Consider the following 23137-nt stretch of genomic DNA (forward strand, 5'->3'; position numbering starts at 1 on the left):
CAACCTCTCTTCCCACGAGACTCACATATGGCATCCCGGATGGCTAAGGTATTGCTGCCCTAAAGCACTGGGGTAGTCCAAAAGTATTGCAAACAAAGAAACACAAAGAAGGGCGCACCGACCTAGCGCATTACCCTTAATATGGCTTCAGAAATCAGTCACGGTATTCATTGGTCAGTGGTAGAACAGTCTATAATATTCCACAGACCTATTTGATTATAGATCACTTCAGATATCATTCAGAGTATTCATTGGTCAGTTGTGGAACATTCTATAATATTCACAGACCTATAGGGTTAAAGATCACTTCAGATATCAGTCAGAGTATTCATTGGTCAGTTGTGGAACATTCTATAATATTCACAGACCTATAGGGTTAAAGATCACTTCAGATATCAGTCAAAGTATTCATTGGTCAGTTGTGGAACATTCTATAATATTCCCAGACCTATTTGATTATAGATCACTTCAGATATAATTAAGAGTATTCATTGGTCAGTTGTGGAACATTCTATAATATTCACAGACCTATTTGATTATAGATCACTTCAGATATCAGTCACAGTGTTCATTGGTCAGTGGTGGAACATTCTATAATATTCAAAGACCTATAGGGTTCTAGACCACTTCAGATATCAGTCACAGTATTCATTGGTCAGTGGTGGAACATTCTATAATATTCAAAGACCTATTTGATTATAGACCACTTCAGATATCATTCAGAGTATTCATTGGTCAGCTGTGGAACATTCTATAATATTCACAGACCTATAGGGTTATAGATCACTTCAGATATCAGTCAGAGTATTCATTGGTCAGTTGTGGAACATTCCATAATATTCACAGACCTATTTGAGTAAGAGTAACTGCCAGGCCCTGGTTACGGTGTTCAGGCACCACCCACAGCAAAGGCCCAATTTTTGGCACTTGTATAGCACATGCAATTTCAAATTTGTATGGAATTCTTACCAGCAGGTCCCGTTCCTTCACCCAGCAAGAGTAACTGCGAGGCCTTGGTTACGGTGTTCAGGCACCACCAACAGCAAAGGCCCAATTTTTGGCACCCGTATGACAAGTACATGTGATTTGAAATTTGTATGTATATTTGTATATGACATTTATTGCTTTAGAAATGTCAGTATTGCTGCAGCAGGCTACATACATCATAGAGATGCACTACTTTACAGGCACATTCAGGGGACCCCCCAGGCACGATATTTGAAGGAATTTTTCATTTTTATAGTTTCACTTTAAGCCTCATTAAAATCAGTAAATAAGTGCTCCTTTAAAAACAATCATTTTTAAAAACTTTTTTTTCATTGCTACATGTTCCCCAGGTCAGGACCCAGACCCCCATACACTTTTTTGGGGCAATAACTTGCATTTAAGCCTTCAAAATAAGGGCCTTTTGATTTTCGAAGTTCGAGTCCTATAGACTTCAATGGGGTTCGTTTGTTCGAACGAACTTATCCTCTGTTCGCTGTGTTCTGGTGCGAACCGAACTGGGGAATGTTCGGCTCATCACTAATGAAAAGACCACAGATGATACAGCAGTGTAAGATTGGCTAACGACAGGACATTTTACATGAGAGATAATTGGCTAAAATGTATTAGAGTACAGGCTGGTGTTTTACTACATGTAACAAGAGACTGCAGATAACTTAGCAGTGAAAAATTGGCCAGCAGCAAGACAGTTTTAAATAGCAAGGCTAGGCCCAAATTCACTAGAAAAAAAAAGCACAGGAGGTTTTGACAAATGACCATTAGAAGGAAGCTGTATTCCCTAAATGAAGGAGATATTTTCCACAGCGGTGTCCTTTAACCACTTGCAGAATAGCTGCCGTAGTTTCACTGCGGCAGGTCTGCTCTATTACACGAAACAACGTACCTGTACGTAGTTTTCGCATAATAGCCAGTGGGGGAGCCAATCAGTGGGTCCGGCAGATGCGATGTCTGCTGGCCACCCGCGATCACTACCCATAGGGACAGATCGGCAATCTGCCTATGTAAACAAGGCAGACCGCCGCTCTGTCACAGATGAACACAGGGATCCTGCTATTTAGGAACACAGATCTCTGTGTTCCTCTAGTAAATACATCCCCCACACAGTTAGAAAGCACCCCCTAGGCACACATTTAACCCTTTGATCGCCCCTGGTATTAACCCCTTCCCTGCCAGCGTCATTAGTACAGTAACAGTGCATATTTTTAGCACTAAATACTGTAGTAATGTCACTGGTCCCCACAAAAGTGTCAGTTAGGTGTCTGATCTGTCCTCCCCGATGTCGCAGTCTAGCTACAAATCGCTGATCGCGAGTAAAAAAAAAAACTTAAATATATAAAAATTACATAAATATATCCCCTAGTTTGTAGATGCAATCACTTTTGCGCAAAGCAATCATAATACACTTATTGGGATTTTTTTTTTACCAAAAATATGTGGCAGAATACATATTGGCCTAAATTGATGAAAAAATTTGATTTTTATAAAAAATTTTATTGGCTGTGTTTTATAGCAGAAAGTAAACAAAATATTTTTTTTCCAGAATTGTCACCATTTTTTCGTTTATAGCACAAAAAATAAAAATCGCAGAGGTGATCAAATACCACCAAAAGAAAGCTCTATTTCTGAGGGGATAATAGAACATTCATTTTATTTGGGTACAGTGTCGCAGGACTGCGCAATTGTCAGTTAAAGTAACGCAGTACCGTATCGCAGAAAATGGCCTGATCATTAAGAGGGTAAAACTTTCCGGTCCAGAAGTGGTTAACTATGGGGCCTCTGGATCATTTACTAATTGTGCCTATGATGCTGGAGATTAGTGAGATTTCTCATGCCCTTAATTGGATTCTGCTTTATATATTATCTGTGGTCACTCCGCACCCATAGCCGCTGATGATGTCACTTTTGATGAAAGATGTTGGGTAAAGCATGGCATGTTAATGTCACTGCATTCTTTGTAAGATACCGGGACAGTCAGAGGATGAATTTACTTGTTTAAATTTTTCGTTTTTTTACATTTTATTAATAAATGTGAAATGTCTTACCTGAACTATGTGCTCTTTTTTTCCATGTAATGATGGTATGCTGATGGTTTGAGCAGGCATGTTCATTTTATGATCGGCTGGCTGTGTCCTGTTCCCTTGCTGAAGAGCTAACCTTTAAGTGAGATATGACCTCTTATGATTTTGACGTCTTGGTATTTGGTAAGAGTCCTTAGGGCTTATAGTAGTGGTTAGCATTCACATAGAGGAGTTTCCCGATTACGGATTTGGGAGTGGACTGTTTTGGATCATCTTTTACTCCAAAGCTAGCCATAGACAATTCCAATTTCATCCAGAGTACCCAAGGATTTTACATGCGATTATTGCTAGCAGCCCCCACCGGGAAAACACAATGGTTCCACGGGAGGGACTGACTGTGTTGATGGGGGAATTGAGTGGTTTTCTTTCCTGCAACCACAAATAAAATCACACCATCTATGGCCAGCTTTAGGAATTTTTTTTAACTTTTTTTGTTGCATTACAACAATTATTTTTTACATTTCACTTGTTTCCTGTATTTGTTTATATGGTATTGTGTGTTAACTTGATTGATTCACTTTATTTACTTTTTATATTTATAGTGCTAATGCAGCATACAGTATGTGGGGATCTACAAGAATTCAAATACCTCAGAGGATACAAAAATTAGCCAGTAGCAGTGCAGTTTTAATCAGGATAATAGGCCAAAATGTACTAAAGACAAAGAATACAAGCAAGTGGGTAGGCAGGTGCAGTCTGCTGTCTCCACTGCAGGCGACATTCAACCGCAATGGCAATGGAAGAGGAAGTCATGGGGAACAGGGTTCCTCTATGGTTCCCTGAGTCACTGGGGCAGCGATCTGATTGGTCTCTGGAGCCCATGTGACTCTGGTGGCCATCTTGGGTGTGGCAAATTCTATTTAAGACCCCGGCCCCTGGGTTTGGCACGCTTTATGTGAGTGGGTATAGTAGGGAAAAATACCCCATCTGTGAAGGACAGTATTAGGTTCCTGAAGAGAAGGGAAAACGTAGAGTCACATCTCTCCTGGATACCTCCCTGATTGGCCGCATTCTGCCGAAAAGCAGAAATGTTATTTTTAAGGGCCTGTTCACACAGAGCGTACAATAATGTATAATAATGCAGGGGCAATGTTTACCCTCATGGGGATGCACAGGTGTTCCTTAAATCCCCATGCAAGCAGTCCCATTGATGTCTCTTGGGACACAGCGGCTGCAGGAACATAGCCGCTGTGTCTGAATATGACATCTCTGCGGGTGTGGCTGTGTGTGGGTCCCCGAATGCAGACAGTGTGAGTTTGGGGACCCGCAGCCACACAGATGTCAAATAGGAGAACAGCAGCTGTGTCTGGGCAACTACTGTGTCCCAGTAGACTTCAGGCCTTGTTCACACCTATGCATTTTTAAGTGCCTTTTCAGTTATTCAGGAACACACTACAGTCCATTTAACATGATTTTCTATGGGTCATGCTCACATCTGTGCATTTTATGGAAAGGACCAGGGACTCATTTCTGGTTTTTGGTTCCATAGACTTCAATGGATCAAAAATGTGTATTGATAAATGTATACTGCACCCGGAATATGCAAACTGCAACCTGCATAGATGTGAACTAGGTGCACAGTGATGCATGGAAAACCTGTGTATCCATGTTCAGGTAAGCATTAGCATACATTATTGTGTTCCCTGTATGAATGAGGCCTAAGGTCTGGTTCAGTTCACACCTATGCAGGTTGCAGTTTGCACATTCCAGGTGCATTTTCCATTTTTCAATACACGTTTTTGATCCATTGAAGTCTACGGAACCAAAAAAAAAAAAAAGTCCCTGGCTCTTTCCATAAAATTCACAGATGTGAATGTGACCCAGAGAAAACCATGTTAAATGGACTGTAGTGTGTTTCTGCAAAACTGAAAACGCACTAAAAAATGCATAGGTTTGAGCCAGGCCTAAGGCTCGATTCTCACGAATGCATTTTATCATCCTTTTTGCTTTTTGCAGCAATGCATTTAATTTTTTTTAACATGGCTTCCTATGGAACACGTTCACATCAATGCATTTTTGTGCCTCTTCGTTTCTGGAAAGGGTCAGGGACTTTTTTTTCCTTCAAAATGCAGCGTTTTGCATGTAATAGACCTTTATCAAAAAAAAGGTATTGCATCTTTGCTGCAATTTGCGTTTTTAAAGAAACTATAAAAAACGCAAAATGCAAATCGCTGTAAAATCGGGGAAAAATTGCGGTAAAAAAACATGCACAGCAAAAAGCACTATAGAAATGTTTAAAAGCAACATGCATAGCTGTGAATCGAGCCTAATGGTGGCTATACACTATACGAAAAATCGGCCAAAATTCGGTCATTTGGACAGTTCTTTCGTTTTTTCGGCCAGTTAATGGGCACAAATCAGTAATCGGTTGTGACGTTTTTGAGCCAAAAAAATTAAGGATAAGTTTGGAAATTTTCTGCCGAACGAATGATACATTGAAAAGTTAATGTGTTTCTCGTCCAAACTGTTTGCACTAGGTATATGTGAAAAAACGAACAAAAAAACATTCATTTATGTCCATTGAAAGATTTATCGGTCATTACATGATGGCACGATCGTCTGCTCTCACAGCCGAGTATTCATTTTTCAAAAATGGGTTTGAATGATTTTTCGTATGGTGTATGGTCAGAAGTCCCGGTTCACACTGGTACGATGCAGGAAACCGTGCAAATCAGTGCCGGTTCCCGCATCCCACCTGAATCGCACACTGGTTCACACTGAGATCTGCGAATCGCTGGGGGTGTCAATGTAAAGTTAATGACACCCCCAGATTGGTTCACAGATCGCAGTATTATAGAAATATAAAAAATGTATATAAAAATTATTATAAAGAAAAACCCACCTAAGGGCCTAGACCTATAAGATCGTATTAACCTCTAATTCTTCATTCAGGCCTTCAGCTGTTAAACTATTTAATTTGTATATCCAGTACTCTTGTGCGCACAATTTTCTGTATCTTTCACCTACAGGTAAGTTGCCTGAGATGGATTGAATGGCTGTAACCTTTTGTAAAGAACCATCTTTTTTATGACGTGCTATACTGAATCTGGGAGGCTCATCTTTGAGGCTCCTCCTATGTTCACTAAATCTTGCTCGAGGTGTCCTGATCTTGGGTCCAACATAGCACTTCTTGCAAGGGCAAGTAATAAGGTAAATAACATAACTAGAAGAACAAGTAAGAAATTCCTGAATGGTAAATTAATTAACACTTCGATCAGGAAAGGACTTCTGGCCATGGTATGTACCGATGCTGCAAAAAGCTATGTCTTTCCTGTGCTTCTGTTACACATGGCTTGCCTTTTTGTCTTGCCTCGGATTCGGACTACAGTTCTATGCTTTCACTCAGACTTTCCTCTACACCGCAAACTGTCATCTCCATCTATCGGGTTGAGGTGCAGGCCAGTCAATTTCTACCCCAAACTCTACCAAACTTGCTCATCCATGTCTTTATGGACCGTGCTTTGTGCATTGGTCAAATCACAGCAAGCTGCTTGCTGTGGAGGCACTGAACAGGAGGGAGGGGTCAGTATCACAGAAGAGGGACCCGAGAAGAGGATCCAGGCCATTCTGTGCAAAACCACTGCACAGAGAAGCTAGCCTGCGAGTTAAACGTCTCGCGAGGGCGCATACGAACTGGCTTCGGCCAGGGTCACAGTATTTCCTCCTAGCCGACAGCACCCACATTATGATGGAGAAGTGTCCTGTCCAGGGCGGTGCCCACCCTGTTCCGGGTGTGGTAAGTAGCTGTCCCCCCTCTACCCCTGGAGGGTTTTGGGGTGGACGTGGGCCCCTTCCTGGAATGGTCGGACCCCTGGGCTCCCCTCCCTCCCAGTTCATGCCCTCTGTCTCGGTGGTCTATAGCTGCCTGTGCCCCCATCTGCCTACACACCCTTCCCCCTCCCCCCCAGGGGCAGACATACCTTTTTGGTTTGAATGGGGTGCTGCACTGGCGATGGGGGTGAAACGCGTCACCGGCGACCGAACAATCGCTCCTCGGGATTGTTTTTTCTGGCTCTGGGAATCCCCTAGGGGCTGCGTGGTGCCACGCGGGGCTGCCATTTTCTTGTAGACTTGTGTGCTACAGATCAGCGGCCAAGTTTGTGTAACCTCAGCATTTTCCTATGGTTTCCCATTGCAAATAGCGGCGGCCATGTTTATGGATTCAGATGGGCGGTGATTCCTCGGCCTCCAGGGCTGATACAGAGATATTCCCCTTCCTGATCGCTGCATGGGGTGCAGATAGTTCGGGCTGTGAGTACCTGAATGCTGGTGGTCCCTTGTAGGGTTTTCTCTCACTCTTTCTGCTATTGCAGCTGTAGTGCTGTGCTGGGCCTTGTTGTGCCGACAGTAGTATGGGGTGTCCCTTGCAGTGTTTTTACACCTTTTTGTGTGGGTTCCCCTCTCCGTTCATTAAGTCCTTGAAGTATGTCCTGATCCCCTCTCAGAGGCTGTCGGGCCCCCCGGGGACCTACAACTGACTGCACTGACGGCGGTCCTGGAGTCCCTGGTGTCCAAAATTTGTTCCTGGGCGAATGGGCCAGCAAAAAGCATCCCCCGCCTTCACCTGTCTCCTCTGTCTCATCAGACCCAGAGTCTGATTGGCCACCGCACATGCGAGCTGCCCTTCGGGGTCTACATCCATGCACCCTGCGTGCTCAGATAGTGAGGATGATTCCTCTGTTCCTCTAGCCGCACATGAAAAGGTACTAGTGGGTGCACTGATTGTATCGGTGTGGGAAACCTTACGTAAGGAAGATGCGACTAACGCAGAATCAGAGGTGCGGGTCACCTTTGGCACCCACGGATCCTCCAAAACGGGAAGGGTGTTCCCCTTTTCTGCCTTCTATGATGATATTGTCTCAAAACAGTGGGGGTACTCAAAATGCACCTTTGTATTTCCTAAGCGTTTTGCAATGCGGTAACCTTATGAGGAGTCCCTCCTTAAAAAATGGACGGTACCTCCTGTAGTGGACTCCTGAGTTTCCAGGTTGAAAAAAATTCCACTGTAATATCGGTTGAAGAGTTCCTGGTCTTCTCTAATCCGGCTGATAGGAGGTCGTAGGCCTTGACCCGCCATATGTTCACTGTGGCCAGTGTTTACCATCACCCTGGTGTCACAAGCTATGACTGAATGGGCCAAATTCTATGCCGGGACCTGGAGGAGAAGCAGCTCCCCCCTGCTTTTGTGGAGCTGGTGGATCAGTTGGTCCAAGGGCTACAGTTCGTCTGTGACGCCTCTTTGGATGCCGCTGCCCTGATTTCTAGACTGTCTGTTTCAGCAGTGGTCCTGCAGCGCATTATCTGGCTGAAATGCTGGTCTGTGGACCAGGCTCCTAAGAAGGCCTTGTCCGATCTTCCTTTCGGGGATAATCACCTGTTTGGAGCTTCCTTGGATGACATTATCAAAGGTCTCATGGGGGGAAAGAGTACTCTTCTTCTTCTGGCTTCCAAGAGTAAGGAGTCCTATCGCAGACAGTGACCTTTCTTTTCGGCTCACAAGCCGCTTTTTCGTCCCTTAGGGTCTCAAGACAAGGGATCTAAACTAAAACTTCAGGTCCTCCACTGGGGGTTCCAAGAAGTCTTGGTCATGCAAACCACGAGCGGGTTCTGCCAGACCTGTGGACAAAAATTCCTCCGCATGAAGGGGTTCCTCCACCTGTATCGTGGTGGGGGGACATCTTTGCTGTTTTCCAGATCCGTGGACCTCCCTGATCAAGGACAAGTGGGTCCTCAAAGTCATTTGCTTCGGCTACAAGATCGAGTTTCGGTCTTATCATCCACAAAAGTTTTTTCCATTCCAACCTGCACTTATCCCCAGATCGCCTGAAGGATCACTATGGCACAGTGCAAGACTTGTTACTTCAAGGGGTGATTGTTCCGGATCTGACGTTGGAATGTTTTCAACGTTTTTACTCAAACCTGTTGTCGGTTCCCAGGAAGGAAGGCAAGATATGTCCAATTCTGGACCTCAAGGCGCTAAACTGCTTTGTGCCGGTACAGAAGTTCCGAATGGAATCCATTCCCACAGTGGTGGTGACCCTACATCAAGGGGATTTTCTCGCCTCTATCGACATAAAGGTTGCCTACCTTCACATCCCAATATGTGTCACCCATGTGCACTTCCTCTACACTGCCATCAGTTCATGGCATTACCCTTTATTCTCGCTTCAGCTCCTTGGGTCTTCACAAAAGTGTTGGTCCTGGTTCTAGCATTACTGCATCAGCGGGGATCGCGATACTAGGGTACCTGGATGATCTGCTTTTGCGAGCAGAGTCTTCAACTGCTCTGTTGGCCAACTTGTAGATTACTCTGCAAACGCTGAGGGAGTTCGGTTAGATTCTGAATCTTCAGAAATCTGCTCTGGTTCCATCCACGAGCCTGGACTATCTGGGTCTGGCTCTGGGCTTGGCCTTAGCCACAGTGTTTCTTCCTCTGGAAAAACTTCAAATGTTGAAGGAGGCAATTCAGCTTCTGCTGTCCAGCAAATGGTCATCTCCGCGGGCTTGCAAGCAGGTTTTGGGCCTGATGGTGTCTACCTTTGAGGCGGTTCGGTTTGCACAGTTCCACACGAGATCTCTGCAAAATAGATTCTGGTGAAATGGAACAAGGATAGACAATCTCTAGACAATCTGATCCTGTTGAGCCGGAGCATGAGGGGATGCCTGGTTTGGTGGCTTTGTTCTCCGACACTTCTTCAGGGAAAATTATTTCTTCTCCTGTACTGGACGGTTGTTACCATGGATGCCAGCCTATCTGGGTGGGGAGGCGTCCTTGGCACAAACTGTGCTGAGGGGGTTTGGACTACCAATCAATGTACTGGAGTTCTGAGCAATCAGGCTTTGTCTGGATCATTGGACAAGTCGTCTCCAGGGATGTCTGGTACAGATTCAATCAGACAATGCCACAGCTGTGGCCTATGTCAATCAAGGGGGCACAATAAGTGTCCTTGTGGCTCAGGAAATACCCGGCATTCTAAGGTGGGCAGAACAATTTGTTCCAGCCCTCTCTGCTGTGCACATTCCAGGAGTGGAAAATTGGCAGGTAGACTATCTCAGTCGACAGGCGTTAGACCAAGGAGAATAGTCACTTCATCTGTAGGTGTTCCATTAGCTGTGTCTCCAGTGGGGGACTTCCGAGGTGGATCTTTTGGCCTCTTGCCTCAACAGGAAAGTACAGAGGTTTGTGGCACGGTCTCTGGATGCTCTAGCCCAGTGTTTCCCAACTCCGGTCCTCAGGGCACACTAACAGGCCAGGTTTGCAAGAAAACTGAAATACATCACAGGTGATATCATTTGCTGCTCAGTGATTGCAGTATTCTAGTCTGCATCCCCCCAGGTTAATACTTAAAATCTGGCCGTCTAATTTATGCCTTTCATCCTCTCAAGATTCTGCCCAGAGTCCTGCGCAAGATCGAGGCAGAAGGGATTCCGGTCATCCTAGTGGCTTCAGACTGGCCTCGCTGATATGGCGACATGGTACTGCTGGTCGCTGATGCTCCTTAGAGACTTCCTTTAGGGAAGATCTGCTGTCACAAGGACTGATCTTCCATCCTGCTTTTACAGTCGCTGGCTCTGACGGCTTGGCTGTTGAAAGCCAGGTGCTGAAGGATAGAGGGTTGTTTGAATAGGTGATTTCTACGCCTTTGAAAGATGAAAATATACTTCTCGGAAGATTTACTATCGTACTTGGAAGACGTACATTGTGTGGTGTGAATCCCTAAGGGTTCACCCTGCTCCTTTTCGATGACTCGGATCTTCCTCCAGCGAGGGGTTGAGCAGCATCTGGACTTGAGTACCATCAAGGGCCAGGTCTCGGTCTTGGTGATTTTTTTCAATGTCCGTTGGCCACACACTCCGTGTACCTTTCTCCAGGGAGTGAGACATTTAGTTCCCCCGGTCCGGTCCCCATTACCACCGTGGGACCTCAATTTGGTGTTGTCAGTTCTCCAGAAACCCCCCTTTGAAAATATTTGGGATATTTCCCTACTTATATTGTTGCAGAAGGTGGCCTTTTTAAATCCCAATGAGTGTATATTGATTGGTTTGTGCTAACGTTATAGCGTCTACAAACAATGGGATAGAATTATGGAATGTTTATTTGATTTACTAGTAATGGCGGCAATAAGTGATTTTTAGCAGGACTACGACATTGCGGCGGACAAATCTGACACCAAGTCACACTTTTGGGGACCAGTGACACCAATACAGTGATCAGTGCTAAAAAAATGCACTGTACTAATGACACCAGCAGGAAAGGGGTTAACATCAGGGGCAATCAAAGGGTTAAATGTGTTCCCTGGGAGTGCTTGCTAACTGTGTGGGGGATGCTTTGAAGTCGGGGAAGACAGAGATCTTTGTTCCTGCTTAGCAGAAACACAGAATCTGCATTTTCCCCCCTGACAGAACGCTGGTGTACATAGGCTGTTCTGTCTCTCTCAGAAACAATCGCTGAGTGGCGATGAACATTGGGTCCACCGGACCTGCTGATTGAATCCTGCTGTGTTCAATCACAGCGGAAGCGGTTCGCCAGCAGCGCGCATGTGCGCCCCAGACCTGAAAAAAAAAGACATACAGGTATGTGATTTCATGCTGAAGGGCTGCCCTGCCACAGTAATATATGCGTAGGGCGGTCCGGATGTGGTTAAGATGGCCACGGAGAAAAATGCTGGGGGATGGTTTTCACAGTGATTTCTCAGTAAAAAAAAGCATAGAGATGTGGATGAATGAGTTTGCTTTAAAGTGATTGTAAAGGTTTTTTTTTTTCTTTTTTTTTTAAATAACAAACATGGGTTTTGCACAGAGAAGCTCTGATCCTCCTTTTCTGGCTCCTCCTCTTCATCGGGTGCCCCCCACGGAGAGCTGCTTTCCATGGGGGCACCCGTGCAGTCACGCTCACGAGTCCCGCTGCTGGGTCCATTGACACAGACAGCAGGATTCAGCTCCGCCCCCTCTCCCGTGTCACTGGATTTGATTGACATCAGCGGGAGCCAATGGTTCCTGCTGCTATCAATTTATCCAATGAGGACCCGAGACAGCGGCTGGAGCTCCTGGGCTCATGCTCGTCGCTGGAATGTTTGGGTTCAGGTAAGAATAACCATGCCGATCCATGGGACTGGCGGCACCGATTGCCGTGGGGCACCCGCGATCGCTCCCCACTGAGAGAGAAAACCGGTCAGCTGTTGTAAACACAGCCGACCGTTCTTCTCTCTGGAATGATCACAGAGCGCCTGTGATCCTTCTTTATAGGATAACAGGTCTCTATGATCATTTCACAAGTCCATTTCCCTCACAGTTAGAAAGCACTCCCCTAGGCTCACACTTAACCCTTTGATCACCTCTAGGTTAACCACTTCCCTGCCAGTGTCATTATTACAGTAACAATGCATATTTTTAGCACTGATTACTGTAGTAATGTCACTTGTCCCCCAAAAGTGTCAAAAATGTCAGTTAGGGGTCCGATCTGTCCACCGCAATGTTGCAGTCCTGCTAAAAATCGCTGCCATTACTAGTAAAAAAAAACAATAAAAATTACATAAATCTTTTCAGTAGTTAGTAGACGCGATAACTTTTGTGCAAACCAATCAAAATACGCTTATTGCGATTTTTTTTTACCAAAAATATGTAGCAGAAAACAAATTGGCCTAAAATGTTAAAAAATTTTGATTTTTACATTTTTTTTTTTTGGGGAATGTCATATAGCAGAAAGTGAAAAATATTGTTTTTTTTTCCAGAATTGTCGCTCTTTTTTTGTTTATAGTGCAAAAAAGAAAAATCGCAGAGGTGATCAAATACCACTAAAAGAAAGCTCTATTTGTGGGGAAAAATTTTTATTTAGGTACAGCGTTGCACGACTGCGCAATTGTCCGTTAAATTAATGCAGTGCCGAATTGCAAAAAATGGCCTGGTCATTAGGGGGCAAATCCTTCCGGTCCAGAAGTAGTTAAGCAACTCACTATATAACAGCCTGCTATTGCTAAAATACAGCACTTTCTCTTCTTTTTGCCTGTTGTCCTTGTGATTGATCACACGCCATTGTGCAATGCCATATGACAAACCACTGTAAAAGTCAATGGGTTCAGTTTTCAATGTCTGATTTCTGGAATCTCCCAGCTATTTCTGATGATTTGTTTTGTAAAAGTCATTGGGTTCAGTTTTCAATTACTGATTTCAGGAATCTCCCAGCCATCTCTAAGATTAGTTTGAGCCTTAGGCTTAGTAATAAAATATTCTGAAACCGAAAAAAGGTAACCACACAGGTTTAGTGAATTTATGTAACTGAAATGCTGTCAGAAACAGGTAGAAGTTACATAAACTAGCAATGCATAGCAAAGGCAGCATTTTCAGCTATCAGGTAGTTCAAGTGTTTGTTAGCTGTTAAACAGTGCACAAAAATATCTCCTGATTCCGCAGGAACTTTCTGCCTGTACTGACTGTTACTAGTTATATTATTACCGATCACCTCTGAGAAATACAGAACAACCCTCTCTATGGTAGAGAAGAGGGGGAATGATTCTGTAGTCCTAACACACTTCCTATCCTAGGGTGAGACTACTGCTCCTCCATAGATATGCCTTGAAACTGCAAAGGAATTGCTTCCTTTTCAAGGGAAATACAGAATATATTTTATTTTTGCATTGCACTGGGCTTTAGGTGTCTTGCATCTAGTTATGTTATTTAACATCTTGTACTTACATTGATGATGCATAGCTTGTGACGTGTTATAGGGGTGCAGCTCAGTATCCTGTTTATGTGCTCATGGAATGCGTTCTCTAAGCAAGCTGAAACAAATAATGTGAGAAACAACTCTGATGGTACTTGACAAGTACAGGTATTTTCTAGAAGCCTAAGGCTTCTTTCAAGGTAATTCATGGTCAAAGGTAATTGCCAACTTCTTACAGTTTTTTTTTTTTTTTTACTAATTTTTAATTATTTTTCTTTCTCTTTTATCTTTTCTTTTAGTCAGTTAATGCTGACAATGGGAAAGATGTATGTGTTTGGTAGCATTTTTAAAAGCACTTTGTTTTGTGTGTATATATATATATATATATATATATATATATATATGATATTAAGCGCTTATTAATTGGTACAGGTGAGTTTAATTACAAAGTACAGGAGCATCACAAACCTGAAGTTCAATTATTTCTTACAATGTTTAGAAGGTGCCAATAATTTTGTCCAGTCCGTTTTTTGGAGTTTTGTGTGGAATGTGTCAGATTTGACTCTCTGTTTCTCCACTTATTTTTTTTTTTTTTTTTTGTGTCATACCAATCCAATACAACAAAAAAAATAAACATGAGAATGCCAAAACATTTGTAATTGCAACAATTTTCTGGGCGAAGTGGTGCATTATCTGACAGAAATGCAGGGGCGACAATTTTTTTGGCCATGACTATACAATCATATATATATATATAGTTATATATTTATATATATATAACATATATATATATATATATATATATATATATATATATATTGTGTACAGTAATTAAATATATATATATATATAGCTTTTGGAAATCCTATAATGACTGTACACACAGTAAATAAATATATATATATATATATATTTATTTATATATAGTTACATAGTTACATAGTTACATAGTTAGTAAGGTTGAAAAAAGACATCAGTCCATCCAGTTCAACCTATGATGTGTGTGTGTGTTTGCTTTTAATCGTACATTGTATACCCCTGTATGTTGTGGTCTTTAAGGTGTCCATCTACTAGTTTCTTGAAACTATTGATGCTCCCCGCTGATACGACTGCCTGTGGAAGAGAATTCCACATCCTTACTGCTCTTACAGTGAAGAACCCCTTACGCACTTTAAGGTTAAACCGCCTTTCCTCTAGTTTTAGTGAGTGGCCACGTGTCTTATTGTACCTCCTTTCTCTGAATAGTTTGTTCCTTATGCTCGGGTCACCAGTACAGTATTTGTACATTGATATCATATCCCCCCTCAATCGTCTTTTCTCCAGAGAGAAAAGGTTCAGTGCTTGTAGTCTTTCCTCATAGCTGATGTCCTCCATTCCCCTAATTATTTTTGTTGCCCTTCTCTGGACTTTCTCCAGTTCCAGCACATCCTTCCTGAGGACCGGTGCCCAGAACTGGACAGCATACTCCAGATGTGGCCGGACCAGAGTCTTGTAGAGTGGGAGAATAATCTCTTTATTTCTGGAGTGAATCCCCTTTTTTATACATCCCAGTATTCTATTGGCTTTGCTTGCGGCGGCTTGGCATTGCATGCCACTGCCAAGCCTGTTGTCTACCAGTACCCCCAAGTCCTTTTCCATCCTAGACTCACCCAGAGGTTCCCCCCCTAGTGAGTAGCTTGCTTTCTGGTTTCTGGCACCCAGGTGCATTACTTTACATTTATCAACATTAAACCTCATCTGCCATGTAGTTGCCCACCCCGTTATTTTGTTCAGGTCTGCTTGCAAGATTTCCACATCCTGCATAGAAGATATTGGCATGCCTAATTTAGTATCATCTGCAAATACTGAGATTGTACTAGATATCCCCTCCTCTAGATCATTTATGAATAAATTAAACAGGATTGGTCCCAGGACAGAACCCTGGGGGACCCCACTTTCCACACCCGCCCAATCCGAGTACTCCCCATTAATCACCACCCTCTGTACTCTCCCCTGGAGCCAGTTCTCTATCCAGGTACTCACCTTATGGTCCATACCTACCTTCCTTAGTTTGTACAGTAATCGTTTGTGGGGAACGGTGTCAAAGGCCTTTGCAAAGTCCAGATACACCACATCCACAGGCTTACCTTTATCTAGGTGGCTGCTCACTTCATCGTAGAAGGTTAATAGATTGGTTTGGCAAGAACGATTTTTCATGAATCCATGCTGATTACTACTTATAATACCAGTTTCATTACTAAAGTCTTGTATGTGGTCCCTTAACATCCCCTCCAAAATTTTGCAGACTACTGGTGTTAGGCTGACCGGCCTATAGTTACCCGGGATATATCTCGGCCCCTTCTTAAATATTGGTACCACGTTGGCTTTTTTCCAATCAGCTGGCACCATACCCGTCTGTAAACTATCCTTAAAGATCAAGAATAATGGTCTGGCAATCACCTGGCTGAGCTCTTTAAGAACCCTCGGGTGCAAGCCATCCGGTCCCGGGGATTTATTTATGTTAAGTTTCTCTAGTTTAGCTCTAAGTCTATCTTCTGTTAACCATGGCGGCACTTTCTGAGGTGTATTATTGGCCTTACAAGCTGGGTTCGTGTAGCCCCCGATTCTTTTGTGAAGACTGAAGAGAAGAAATTATTTAACACTTCCGCCTTTTCTCTGTCCTCAGTGGCCATATTTCCCTTATCATCTTTTACGGGGCCAATGTGTTCTGGCCTCGCTTTCTAACTGTTTATATACTTAAAGAACTTCTTAGGGTTCTTTTTACTCTCCTCCGCTATATGTCTCTCGTGTTCTATTTTAGCCGCCCTGATTTCGTCTTTACATTTCTTATTACACTCTTTGTAATGCTTAAATGCTGCCAATGACCCCTCAGTCTTGTATTTTTTGAAGGCCTTTTCTTTAGCACTAATATACATTTTTATGTTGGAGTTTAGCCATCCAGGGTTTATTTTTGCTCTTTTAAATTTATTTCCCTTTGGAATGCACTGGCCAATCCCCCTGTTTAGTATGCTCTTGAAGCACTCCCATTTTTCCTCTGTGTTCTTTGTTTCCAGGGTTCTATCCCAATTGATATTTTCTAGCAGCGAGCGCAGCTTTGGGAAATTGGCTCTTTTGAAATTCAGTGTCCTTATATTACCCCTCAGCTTCCTATTACTGTAATTAATACTGAAACTTATTGACCTATGGTCACTGTTTCCTAAGTTGTCCCGTATTTCTATATCCGTGATCAGGTCTGTATCGTTGGTAATCAGTAGGTCAAGTACCGCATTGTTTCTTGTCGGTGCATTCACCATCTGACCCATAAAATTGTCCTGCAAAACATTTAGGAACTGCCTAGCCTTGGCTGAGTGCGCGGTTCCTTCTGCCCAGTCTATATCTGGATAATTAAAGTCCCCCATTATAATGACATTTCCCATCCTTGCTGCCAATCCTATCTGTAAAAGGAGGGCCGCCTCACCCTCCTCCCTCTGGTTGGGGGGTCTATAGCATACGCCCAATATTAACTTCCCCGCCGTGCCATCCCTTTGAAGCTCTACCCATAGGGATTCTGCCTCATCCATAGCTCCATTATTAATATCATCCCTCATATTTACCTGTATACTGTTCTTAATATACAGACATACCCCTCCCCCTTTTTTACCTTCTCTATCTCTGCGATAAAGGGAATACCCCTGAATGGTCGCCATCCAGTCATGGGAGCTGTCAAACCAAGTCTCAGTTATCCCCACAAAATCTAAGTCCTCCTCAAACATCAGCAGCTCCAGCTCTCCCATCTTGTTGGCCAGGCTTCTGGCATTGGTATATAAGCCTCGTAATTTTGATGTTTTTAGGCTGCTCTCTTGATTTTTCCCCTATATATATATAGCTTTTGGAAATCCTATATTTATCTTGTGTGTACAGTCATTTTAGGATTTCCAAATGCTACAGTAAGTCAACCTTTACTACGTTAGTGAAATACAATTCTGCTTATGAAATTATATGATCGTAAAAATATTTACAATACCAAATGTATCACTAAAATTATTAAATATAAGATTTGCTAATTTTTTACTATCACATTTTCGGTTTAACCACTTGAAGATCAGGCCTATTTCTGACATGTATTGCTTCCAAGTTAAAATCAGTATTTTTTGCTAGAAAATTACTTGGGACCCCCAAACATTTTATATATATATATATATATATATATATACATATATATATATATATATTTTAGCAGAGTGAAAAAATGGCGGTCGTTGCAATATTTTATGTCACACCGTATTTGCGCAGCAGTCTTTCAAACGCAATTTTGTTGGAAAAAATACACTTCAATTAATTAAAAAATAACTAAACAGCAGTTAGACCAATTTTTAATTTTTATTTTTTTTGTATAATGTGAAAAATTATGTTACGCCGAGTAAATAGACACCTAACATGTCACGTTTTAAAATTGAGCACACTCGTGGAATGGCGACAAACTATGGTAATTAAAAATCTCCATAGGTGATGCTAATGATCACGGTGATAACTCACATGTGTGGTTTGAACACTGTTTACATCTGCACTTGATAGTATTCAAAATGCCAAGATCTGCATTTTTGAATACTTTGGATTTTTTAAAACTGGTGCCATTGGCTGCCGAGTAAACTGGAAGTGGTGTTGTAACGTTGCTTTTGGGTTACTACATCTGAGACCAGATCCAAGCCGATTCTGTTGTTTGGGTCTCCGGCCAGCCAGCGGACATGCTAGCTGATAGCTTGGGTCTCCCGGTGACTTAACCGCATCGGTTGTTTTTACAAGAAAGCTGACTGTCGGCTCTAAAAAATGGTACCAGGGTGATGCCTGCAGCTGCATATCACCCCAGTACAACCACTTGAAGCCAATGAAGTACAGGTACGTGCTTTGGCGGCAAGTGGTGGTTAAGAAAACAGTGAATGACTTACTGTACATACAAAAAGTATACTAAGTAGTTCATTACAATTTCAAAATAAGGCTGGGACATTTTTTTCACTCCCACTAAGCAGTAATGTAAGGTCCAAACACCTATACTTTGCACACTATCTTGTATGTTACTTCCTAACACTGCAACGACATTATGTTCTTACCATAGGTGTGTGCAGCCTATTGCATTAGGGTGTGCACCGTGAAACACAAAACATACACATTTTATGATACAGTATCTCACAAAAGTGAGTACACCCTCACATTTTTGTAAATATTTTATTATATCTTTTCATGTGACACCACTGAAGAAATGACACTTTGCTACAATGTAAATCAGTGAGTGTACAGCTTGTATAACAGTGTAAATTTGCTTTACCCTCAAAATAACTCAACACACAGCCATTAATGTCGAAACCGCTGGCAACAAAAGTGAGTACACCCCTAAGTGAAAAATTTCCAAATTGGGCCCAAAGTGTCAATATTTTGTGTGGTCACCATCAGTGTTGGGGTAGTTACTCAAAAAATGTAACTAGTTACTAGTTACTAGTTACTTCTGTAAATTGTAATGAGATTACTTTACTAGTTACTTCATTTGAAAAGTAACTTCACTACTTATTACTTTACTTTTGAAAAAAAAATATGAACAAAGTCCAATGCGCATATTTATTTGTAGTGCACAAAAAACAATACAATATTTATTGTTATATACAGTGGGTACGGAAAGTATTCAGACCCCCTTAAATTTTTCACTCTTTGTTATATTGCAGCCATTTGCTAAAATCATTTATGTTCATTCTTCTTCCTCATGAATGTACACATAGCACCCCATACTGACAGAAAAACACAGAATTGTTGACATTGTTGCAGATTTATTAAAAAAGAAAAACTGAAATATCACATGGTCCTAAGTATTCAGACCCTTTGCTGTGACACTCATATATTTAACTCAGGTGCTTTCCATTTCTTCTGATCATCCTTGAGATGGTTCTACACCTTCATTTGAGTCCAGCTGCGTTTTATTATACTGATTGGACTTGATTAGGAAAGCCATACACCTGTCTATATAATGCCCCATACACACGTGCAGATTATCTGCAGACTTTTGTCTGCAGACTTACCAAAACCATATAATATGAGGTCAAACCTAAAGACTTTCAATTTGTATGCAATCCGGCAGGCCCTTGCACTACATAGAAAAGGTAAGTCTGCAGACAAAAGTCTGCAGATAATCTGCGTGTGTGTATGGGGCATTAGACCTTCCTGAGACAGAATTGTGGCAAGGCACAGATCTGGCCAAGGTTACAAAAAGATTTCTGCTGCACTTAAGGTTCCTAAGAGCACAGTGGCCTCCATAATCCTCAAATGGAAGAGGTTTGGGACGACCAGAACCCTTCCTAGAGCTGGCCGTCCAGCCAAACTGAGCTATCGGGGGAGAAGAGCCTTGGTGAGAGAGGTAAAGAAGAACCCAAAGATCACTGTGGCTGAGCTCCAGAGATGCAGTCAGGAGATGGGAGAAAGTTGTAGAAAGTCAACCATCACTGCAGCCCTCCACCAGTCGGGGCTTCATGGCAGAGTGGCCCGACGGAAGCCTCTCCTCAGTGTAAGACACATGAAAGCCAGCATGGAGTTTGCTAAAAAACACCTGAAGGACTCCAAGATGGTGAGAAATAAGATTCTCTGGTCTGATGAGACCAAAATAGAATTTTTTGGCCTTAATTCTAAGCGGTATGTGTGGAGAAAACCAGGCACTGCTCATCACCTGTCCAATACAGTCCCAACAGTGAAGCATGGTGGTGGCAGCATCATGCTGTGGGGGTGTTTTTCAGCTGCAGGGACAGGACGACTGGTTGCAATCGAGGGAAAGATGAATGCGACCAAGTACAGGGATATCCTGGACAAAAACCTTCTCCAGAGTGCTCTGGACCTCAGACTGGGCCGAAGGTTTACCTTCCAACAAGACAATGACCCTAAGCACACAGCTAAAATAACGAAGGAGTGGCTTCACAACAACTCCGTGACTGTTCTTGAATGGCCCAGCCAGAGCCCTGACTTAAACCCGATTGAGCATCTCTGGAGAGACCTAAAAATGGCTGTCCACCAACGTTTACCATCCAACCTGACAGAACTGGAGAGGATCTGCAAGGAGGAATGGCAGAGGATCCCCAAATCCAGGTGTGAAAGACTTGTTGCATCTTTCCCAAAAAGACTCCTGGCTGTATTAGATCAAAAGGGGGCTTCTACTAAATACTGAGCAAAGGGTCTGAATACTTAGGACCATGTGATATTTCAGTTTTTCTTTTTTAATAAATCTGCAACAATGTCAACAATTCTGTGTTTTTCTGTCAGTATGGGGTGCTATGTGTACATTCATGAGGAAGAAGAATGAACTTAAATGATTTTAGCAAATGGCTGCAATATAACAAAGAGTGAAAAATTTAAGGGGGTCTGAATACTTTCCGTACCCACTGTATATATGCCTCCTTTCAATGCCAGAGTGACCACAGCGTGCCCCCTTTCAATGCCAGAGTGACCACAGTGTGCCCCCTTTCAATGCCAGACTGACCACAGCGTGCCTCTTTTCAATGCCAGATTGACCACAGCGTGCCCCCTTTCAATGCAGAGTGACCATCGTGCCCCCTTTCAATGCCAGAGTGACCACAGCATGCCCCCTTTCAATGCCAGAGTGACCACAGCGTGCCCCCTTTCAATGCAGACTGACTATCGTGCCCCCTTTCAATGCCAGAGTGACCACAGCGTGCCCCCTTTTAATGCAGACTGACTATCGTGCCCCCTTTCAATGCCAGAGTGACCACAGTGTGCCCCCTTTCAATGCCAGACTGACAACAGCGTGCCTCTTTTCAATGCCAGATTGACCACAGCGTGCCCCCTTTCAATGCAGAGTGACCATCGTGCCCCCTTTCAATGCCAGAGTGACCACAGCATGCCCCCTTTCAATGCCAGAGTGACCACTGTGTGCCTCCTTTTAATGCAGACTGACTATCGTGCCCCCTTTCAATGCCAGAGTGACCACAGCATGCCCCCTTTCAATGCCAGAGTGACCACAGCGTGCCCCCTTTCAATGCAGACTGACTATCGTGCCCCCTTTCAATGCCAGAGTGACCACAGCGTGCCTCCTTTTAATGCAGACTGACTATCGTGCCCCCTTTCAATGCCAGAGTGACCACAGTGTGCCCCCTTTCAATGCCAGACTGACAACAGCGTGCCTCTTTTCAATGCCAGATTGACCACAGCGTGCCCCCTTTCAATGCAGAGTGACCATCGTGCCCCCTTTCAATGCCAGAGTGACCACAGCATGCCCCCTTTCAATGCCAGAGTGACCACTGTGTGCCTCCTTTTAATGCAGACTGACTATCGTGCCCCCTTTCAATGCCAGAGTGACCACAGCGTGCCCCCAGATTGACCACAGCGTGCCCCCAGATTGACCACAGCATGCCCCCTTTCAATGCCAGAGTGACCACAGTGTGCCCCCTTTCAATTTCCAGACTGACCACAGCGTGCCCCCTTTCAATGCCAGACTGACCACAGTGTGCCCCCTTTCAATGCCAGAGTGACCACAGTGTGCCCCCTTTCAATGCCAGACTGACCACAGCGTGCCCCCTTTCAATGCCAGACTGACCACAGCGTGCCCCCTTTCAATGCCAGACTGACCACAGTGTGCCCCCTTTCAATGCCAGAGTGACCACAGCGTGCCTCCTTTCAATGCAGACTGACCATCGTGCCCCCTTTCAATGCCAGACTGACCACAGCGTGCCCCCTTTCAATGCCAGAGTAACCACAGCGTGCCCCCAGATTGACCACAGAGTGACCACAGCGTGCCCCCAGATTGACCACAGCGTGCCCCCAGATTGACCACAGCATGCCCCCAAATTGACCACAGAGTGACCACAGCGTGCCCCCAGATTGACCACAGCGTGCCCCCAGATTGACCACAGCGTGCCCCCAGATTGACCACAGCGTTCCCCCTTTCAATGCCAGAGTGCATTAATGATCATCCTTGTTATAATGATCACAGCACAGCAGGTGCTCTTTGGCTCTGTCACAGAGTCATGTGGCTGTTAAGTACTGACTTTGTTATGGCTGTAATAGGTGCTTCAGAATCAGACTAACACTGTACATCCATAACAAAGTCACCTAGTACCCAACAGCCATGTGACACAGACCCATACCGTCCATAAGGGACCTGCTGTGCTGTGATTATTAATAATGTAAATGTTAGCGCACAGTGGGGACGGAGTCTGCGGACTTTACCTTCCTTTCAGTTGTCTGTCACTGACTGCCGCTCGCGTGTGCACCGTCCGCCACCGCCGCTACTGAGATTGCTGATCTGTGTCCTCTCAGCCACGAGCCACGAGCCACCTCACAGAAACTTCTCCCTCACTCCGACACCTGCGGAGGGAGCGGAGAATCACTCCGCTGATGGAGGAGAGCAGAGCATAGGCAGTGGGCG

Source organism: Pelophylax lessonae (genome assembly GCF_965119305.1).
Source record: "Pelophylax lessonae genome assembly, chromosome: 3".
Taxonomy (NCBI): Eukaryota; Metazoa; Chordata; class Amphibia; order Anura; family Ranidae; genus Pelophylax; species Pelophylax lessonae.